The sequence below is a fragment of the Merops nubicus genome, unplaced genomic scaffold (genome assembly GCF_000691845.1).
Source record: "Merops nubicus isolate BGI_N331 unplaced genomic scaffold, ASM69184v1 scaffold2450, whole genome shotgun sequence".
In the NCBI taxonomy this organism is placed as follows: domain Eukaryota; kingdom Metazoa; phylum Chordata; class Aves; order Coraciiformes; family Meropidae; genus Merops; species Merops nubicus.
This window is the reverse complement of record NW_008582015.1, coordinates 25774-32649: the sequence shown is the minus strand read 5'-3', so window position 1 is coordinate 32649 and position 6876 is coordinate 25774.

Genomic DNA, 6876 nt, shown 5'->3' with positions numbered 1-6876 from the left:
TGATTTCTTTATCAGCATCAAGATATCCATCCTCCTTAACAATAGCCGGGTAGTTACCAGTGCCTCCCAGTAATGCAGGATGGTTCAGCACAATACATGGCACAGTACAGAGCACCTCATGGCAGTGTCACAGCACACTGCTCAGCACAGCACTGCACAGGACACTTCATGCCATGCAGTTCTGGCTCCATCCCGGGCTCTGCACCCATGTATCCATAGGAACCACATTCCATTCCAGGGATCGGCAGCTCCCTTTCAGGCAGGCCGCTGCAGACTCTTGTCAAGATGTTACCCAAAGTTTCAGGGTACCTGATTGTCCAAGTCTCTGATGACAAGGTTGAGACAATATTCCTCTTCTGACCGACTCTTACAGCCAGTCACTACCACGACGGTGCACAACGTCAGTATGGCACTAACCGAGATTCCCTGGTCCCATCCAGAGCCTGATTCGCCAGCTAGAGAGCCAGCAGGTGATCAGCAAAATTCTCTCGCCCTTCACAGCCCCATGTGGCCACTGCTAAAGCCTAATGGAGGATGGAGACTGACAGTGGGCTACCATGGCCTGAATGAAGTGACACCAGCGATGAGTGCTGCTGTGCCAGACGTGCTGGAGCTTCAGTAAGAACTGGAGTCAAAGGCAGCCAAGTGGGACGCCACGACGGACATTGCTAAGGTGTACTTCTCCATTCCTATAGCACCAGAGTGCAGGCCACAGTTTGCTTTCACTTGGAGGGGCATCCAGTACACCTGGAATCGACTGCCCCAGGGGTAGAAACACAGCTCCACCATCTGCCATGGCCTGATCTACACTGGAGAAAGGTGGAGCACCAGAACACCTGCAGTACGCATTTCTTTACTGAGAGAGTGGTCAGGCACTGGAATGGGCTGCCCAGGGAGGTGGTGGAGGTGTTTAAAATCAAGTAGATGTAACACTTGAGGCTATGGTCTAGTGGTTAGGGAGATGTTGGGATGAAGGATGGACTTATGATCCTAGAGGTCCTTTCTAACCATAGTGATGCTATGATTCCATGAACCTATTAAAAAAATATGCCGGCAACTATAAGTGATTTAATGAAATGTCTGTTTTCAGAATAGAATAGTCATACACACAAAAAACACCCAAAAGTAAAACAACAAAGCAACTTTCCTGTAGTACTTTTCTTATACTTTGATGACATCATACATTAACCTCATCTGCCCTACCAAAGGCATTTGAACTGCTAATGGTCTAATTTACACTGAAAGCTGTATTTTAAAGTCACATTTATACTTCAGTTGTCACTTGTGCTAAGCAGACATATATAACACTTGTTTGCATCATTGCATATTGGAGTATTGTTGCAATTTATGTTTTAAAATTGAATTTGTAGATGAACCTGAGCAGTTTCAGAAAACAAACAAAAAAAAGGCCCAGAAGAAAAATGCGCAATGGGGAAATCAAACATATTCCCCTCCAATATGGAAAGATGAGAGATTAATTTTAGGTTTGCAGAAAAACTCTTGCTAATACTTGCTTCTTTGCAGACCAAGGTCACTGTAAATCTTGTGTACCACATTGAGGATGCAGAAACTAAAAGGCCACACCTGCAGGGAGGAGTGGACAGGACAGGTGACTTTAAACTGACCAGCAAGGGATTCTATCTTGTGCACATCATAGTCAGGATAAAGCTGAGGGATGATGAGGGTCAAGCTCTCTTCTGCAATGGCTGTTTTCCAAAGAGGCCTCGGTCCACCCTGTCTTCAATCCTGATCCATGTGTTTCTGAACCCAGTTCCAGAATCCAGCTCCTAAATCTAGTTCCCATCTGCCACTGAGTCCAGTCTGGGACTTGCCCAGTGCCTGCTCCACAGCATCAGTGGTGACAGTGATGTAATCGCCATCATGGGGGTTGGGTTATATATTGGTTTTGTATGTATTTGTATATATATATCTTTTTTATTATTACTATTTTAATTAAAGCTGATTTAGTTTTCTTTTCCAATCCGTATGTCTCTCTCCCTTATTCCCTTTAGTTTTCCTTTGGGAAAGGAGAGAATCTATCTTTCGTCTGGTGGGTGGCCCAACCCTAAACTTTGTTGAAGATACATTCAGATATATGCAAACCAAAGGACATAAATCAATCTGATTTTCTGATTTGTTTAATGTTGCTCTAGCATCCTTCTGCTAGAGGGTGTAGTTTGCTCTTCAGCTCAGTTTCAGTGCATGAATCACAATTCAAATTAAGAGGGATCTGGTCTGAACTCTGCTTAAAAATCACTTCCAAATTTGGGGTTTTGTATCTTCGTTTATACTCCACAGAAATGGAAATGCTGAAAACACTGTTGTGAATATCACTGTTCTGTCGTTCCAAAGAAATCCTGTTGATGTTATTTCTGTTGGGGAGTGAGTGCCTCTGTTCAGAATCACCCCACTGGCTGTCACAGGGCAACACGCAACAGAGGGAATCCAGGAATATTCACTTCTCTTTCCTTTTACTGCCTGCCCCCCACCACCTCCATTCAAATCAAAGCACACTACAACACCCTTTGCCTACACCACCAAAATTCGTTGGAATACTTTTTAGCAAATTTCATCACCAGTAAAAGCCAAAGAAGTGACAGTATCTTGTCACAAACTGAATGTATTTTTCCTCTTGCTGGTATGCACTGTTTCTGCAGGAAATGCATTTTCATAGCAGTCCTGTGACTCCAAATATGAGTATATTCCTGATTTTGTTCATTTTACCATGGAATTTGACACAGCTCCTGTCATAACACATATTAATATACCTTCATCAAGCTTGGAATGAACTCCATAATTCTAAAAAGCGTTTGCTTTTAGAGTCAATGTGCCAAGCATTTCTCCCATCACTTCTCACAGGGGAATGACAGGCTGTACAAAGCAAGCCTGTACAAACACAGATTTTGATTTTTGGTGGGAGTAAAATGATGATAACTTTGTTCACTGCTTTTAGTCCTGTCCTTCAATTTACCTCTGAGTTACTGGCAGACATTTAGACTGCATTAGAAACAGTTTATGAGTCGTTAGAGTAGCTCAAGAGTATCTTTGGAGCAACAGAAAATCCAAAAACCAGTGGGACCCTCGCAGCCTTCCTTCTTCTCCAGCAGCAGGAGGCGGCAGAATGACACTCCCAGACACCGCATCAGGTAAGTACATATCTGGCACTCACTACTGGAAGAAGAGGTGAAAGCTAGAGTTTCACAAGTGAAAATGGTGAGAAGGAAATTAGTGCTGGGGTTTTTGTCACTTAAGAATTGCTCTTGCAGCTGTCAGGAAGCAGACTGCTAGTTGCCAGGAGCAACGATAGTGCTACTTACATCTCATATAATGTTTTTCGTCCCTACTTTTTAAAGCTTTATACAAAAAAGGTCAGCATCCTTTTACAGGTAGGAAAAGCACTTCTGTACACACCAGTTTCTCCAAGGATACCCAGCAGGACAGTAGTGAGGACAGGAGTAGGAGCCTGCTCTTTTTGCACAGGCCATACTGCCTTGAGGATAGCTAACCATTTAGGAAGCACTAATTTATGTACTCTCACTGCATGAATTGAACAGAGTTTTTGCTTTTAATTAGCTTTTACTGTACCACAAATTCCATACATCTTAAAGGTTGATGTCCTTCCATGGGACACCATGAGTCAAAGATCCTTTCAAATTAAGGTTGTGCTTTGGACAAGTATGTGTTTCTGAGACAGGTCCAAGATAGTTGCATGAGAAATTGAGGTGCCTTCCCAGGCTTGCTTCCTGCAGGAAAGTGAATGAAAGAGACTTTTAATTCTAGGTACAAAGTGAAAAGGAGAGACAAAGAAATGTGGAGTTAGCACTGAAAACTGCAGATATATGACCAGATTTCCAAAAAGTAGCTTCAACCTAGAAGTTAATCTTTCATTTAAAGCAGATGACAGTGGAACAGAAGGGGTGGACAGTGGAAAAATATCAGGCTGTAGTACCCAACACCGTCTGGTCTCCACTCTTTCAGAATTAATTATATTTTATTTCTAAGGACTCCTTCCATGCTTTTCCATTTGATTTCTTCATGAGATATCACCTTTTGATTGCTGAAAAAATTAGCTTTTTCCCCAGCAGTTCCAGATCGGTAATTTAATAACAAATCTTCAGGAACAAGCCTGACCAGCACTCAGCAGAGATGCAGAGAGAAAACAAGACATGAAGAGGTCCTTCAACCCCATCCCCTGTGTAAGTGAAGGGCTTTGTTTCAACTAATGCTCAAATTAGGATACAGAATGGACACCAGGCAGCACAGCACTGTCCAACGGGACCTGAGTAGGAGCCAAAGGGAGTGAACAGCTTCCCCACCTGCTGTCACATATGCTGCCATCTGCAGCTCACTGACCAAGGGGGAAGTTTGATCTTTTCCAAAGCAATGGCAGTATGCTTTCCTCTGTGCCATGGCTGACTGCCTTCAGCCATCCTGTGCAATACTGCCAGAATATTTGTTGTCACTGATGTTCAGCCAGCCTTGCACTTTTTTACAGCCAACTTTTGCACAGCATCACCAGTAAGGGACAGATTTCACCCACCACAGATTTCTTCTAAAGTCAGTGATGGCTGCTGTACTTCACAACACCAAACTTATGCAAAGTACTACAAGAAATCACACACAATAATTTTTTAGAGAAAACAAAACCCTCATGTAAATGGCCTTTCTCTTTACTTTATGAAAAGCCTTTATGAAAATAACGATAGTCCAGAACAGGGCAGGGTGAATACTGAACCAAGTTCTCTTCTTTAATTTCCAGAGGCCACTTGTTAGAACTTACTCGTAGTACTGTTATACCGAGGAAAGAACATGTCTTCTTCTAAAAAGAAAAGGGAAAAAAAAAAAAAAAAGGCAATAAAATAGGTCTTTTATATTTCTGAAATGACAATGAATCAATCTTTCATAACTGAATGCAGATAAATGGAAACATTTAAGATAATCTGATCATTGTGCTACAAAGCATCTCTTAGGAAAAATAATAGTACTCCAATATCTAAGCCAACCTGAAAGAGCTGAATTGCTGGAAGAATCTTTTTGTGTGTCAGGAGGAAGAGGGAAAAGACATTCGTTTTCTCCGTCTGCTCTATTCACAGTCTGCAGGTTTGGCTGCTTGCGTGAACAAAAGATTAATAGCAAATCAGGAGCAGCAACAATATTCTGCAGAACAGAACCACATCCACAGTGGCTTTTGCAGTTTTCCTCAATGACAAAATTAATACTTCAAAATTAGAAGGCATCACTATACCGATGTCTGTGAATGCATGAGGTATTATATAACACAAAATAATTTCCTGTATTCTCTGAGACTGCAGGTGAAAGTCCTGGAGTTAATTGAAAAATATAGGGAGAGGGCAATGGAGAAAAATAAATGGGGAAATATCTATTTGTTCCTTAACCTGGTAGAGCATGATAATGTTGTTCAGATCTGCTGATAGGCACTATATAGGTTCAATGATTTATGTATTATGTAGATCTATGCTGCCTAGATTTATATTTTTAACCAGTGTATACTCTCCATTAAAGTAAATTTGTACAGGTTCACCATGACCATTGTTCACTTATATCACACTCCATAAGGAAAGAATATGGGACAGTTGGCTATCTAAATCTGAAGTAACTTGCTTTGGAAGGAGCAGAAAATTAAAACTGGAGCTGCTAAGTATAATAAAATAATCACTTTACCATGTTCTTCTCAAAGGTGGAAACCACTGAAACTATATCAATGAACTTTCATTTTCTTAGGTGTATTCGTCCATGTCTAACATCTCCTGGTTCACTAGGACATTTAGAATAATACTGTCACTAAATGGAACTGCAGTGCACAAAAATCACTCAGGCCTAATTCCATGATGATATTGCAACTTGAGAGAGCTGCTTGTAACAGCATTTAACATCTGAGAATTGCTGGGAAGCAAGACTTGGGTTTAGATGAGCCTTTTATTGAATCAGAAATGTAACTGGCTTTAGAACAATGAAGGCTTGGAGTCACATGTTATGTTCTTGACATCCAAGGCAGCAACCTGACAGTTCAGAAATCCCATCTTTGACAGGAATTTTCTTAAAATCCAATATATTGGACACATTGGCTTCACAGAAGTTATGTGTAGTACTTCAAAGAACTGCATATACTACAAGAGTCACAGGATAAATTGTTATTTAATTAGAATACGAATGTATTATGCATATTAATTGTGTATTACTTTGTTGCAAACTGGTTTATCTAATAATTTTGAATTAGATGCTTTGAAATTCTGCTTTTCTGCCTCTCTGTATATGCTGACAGTCCCACCTTAAAAAATTCAGGCACTGTGTTGCCCTGCTGGGTGAAAAATGAGATTAGCAGAATGTATTCTCATGAACTGACTTGTCTTATTTATGCACATTCTACAAAAGTGAATTGAAAATTGGCAAATATCCCTAAATGTAGCTTTAGGGCATGTCAGCACATTTACCTTGCAAATGTTACCTTACCAAAAAACTAAAAATATGCAATTTGTAAATGAGAACTTCTCTTAATAAACAATTTAAAAACTTAATTTGGCATTTTGACTTCAAAAGCTTATATTGCAGAGTGAAATTGGAGATTTTTCTACCCTTTGTCAGTCTTGATGAGAAGGGTTTCACAAGCCTAAAAACTTGTCTAGTTTTATTAAAGCAGCTATATATAGCTGGATTAAAGACATTACCTCTCTCCTCAGTCTTTCTTTCTATTACAAGTGTATAAATTCCTTTTCATGGGAAAGTCCCTATTCACTGCATAGAAATATATAGCCTTTCTTATTTTTTTATTCTCTACTTCATGTAACACAGGATAGCATCATTTTTATTTTTTTTAAATTATCTAAAAGTCTGTACAATCTTTCTGCAAATTATACA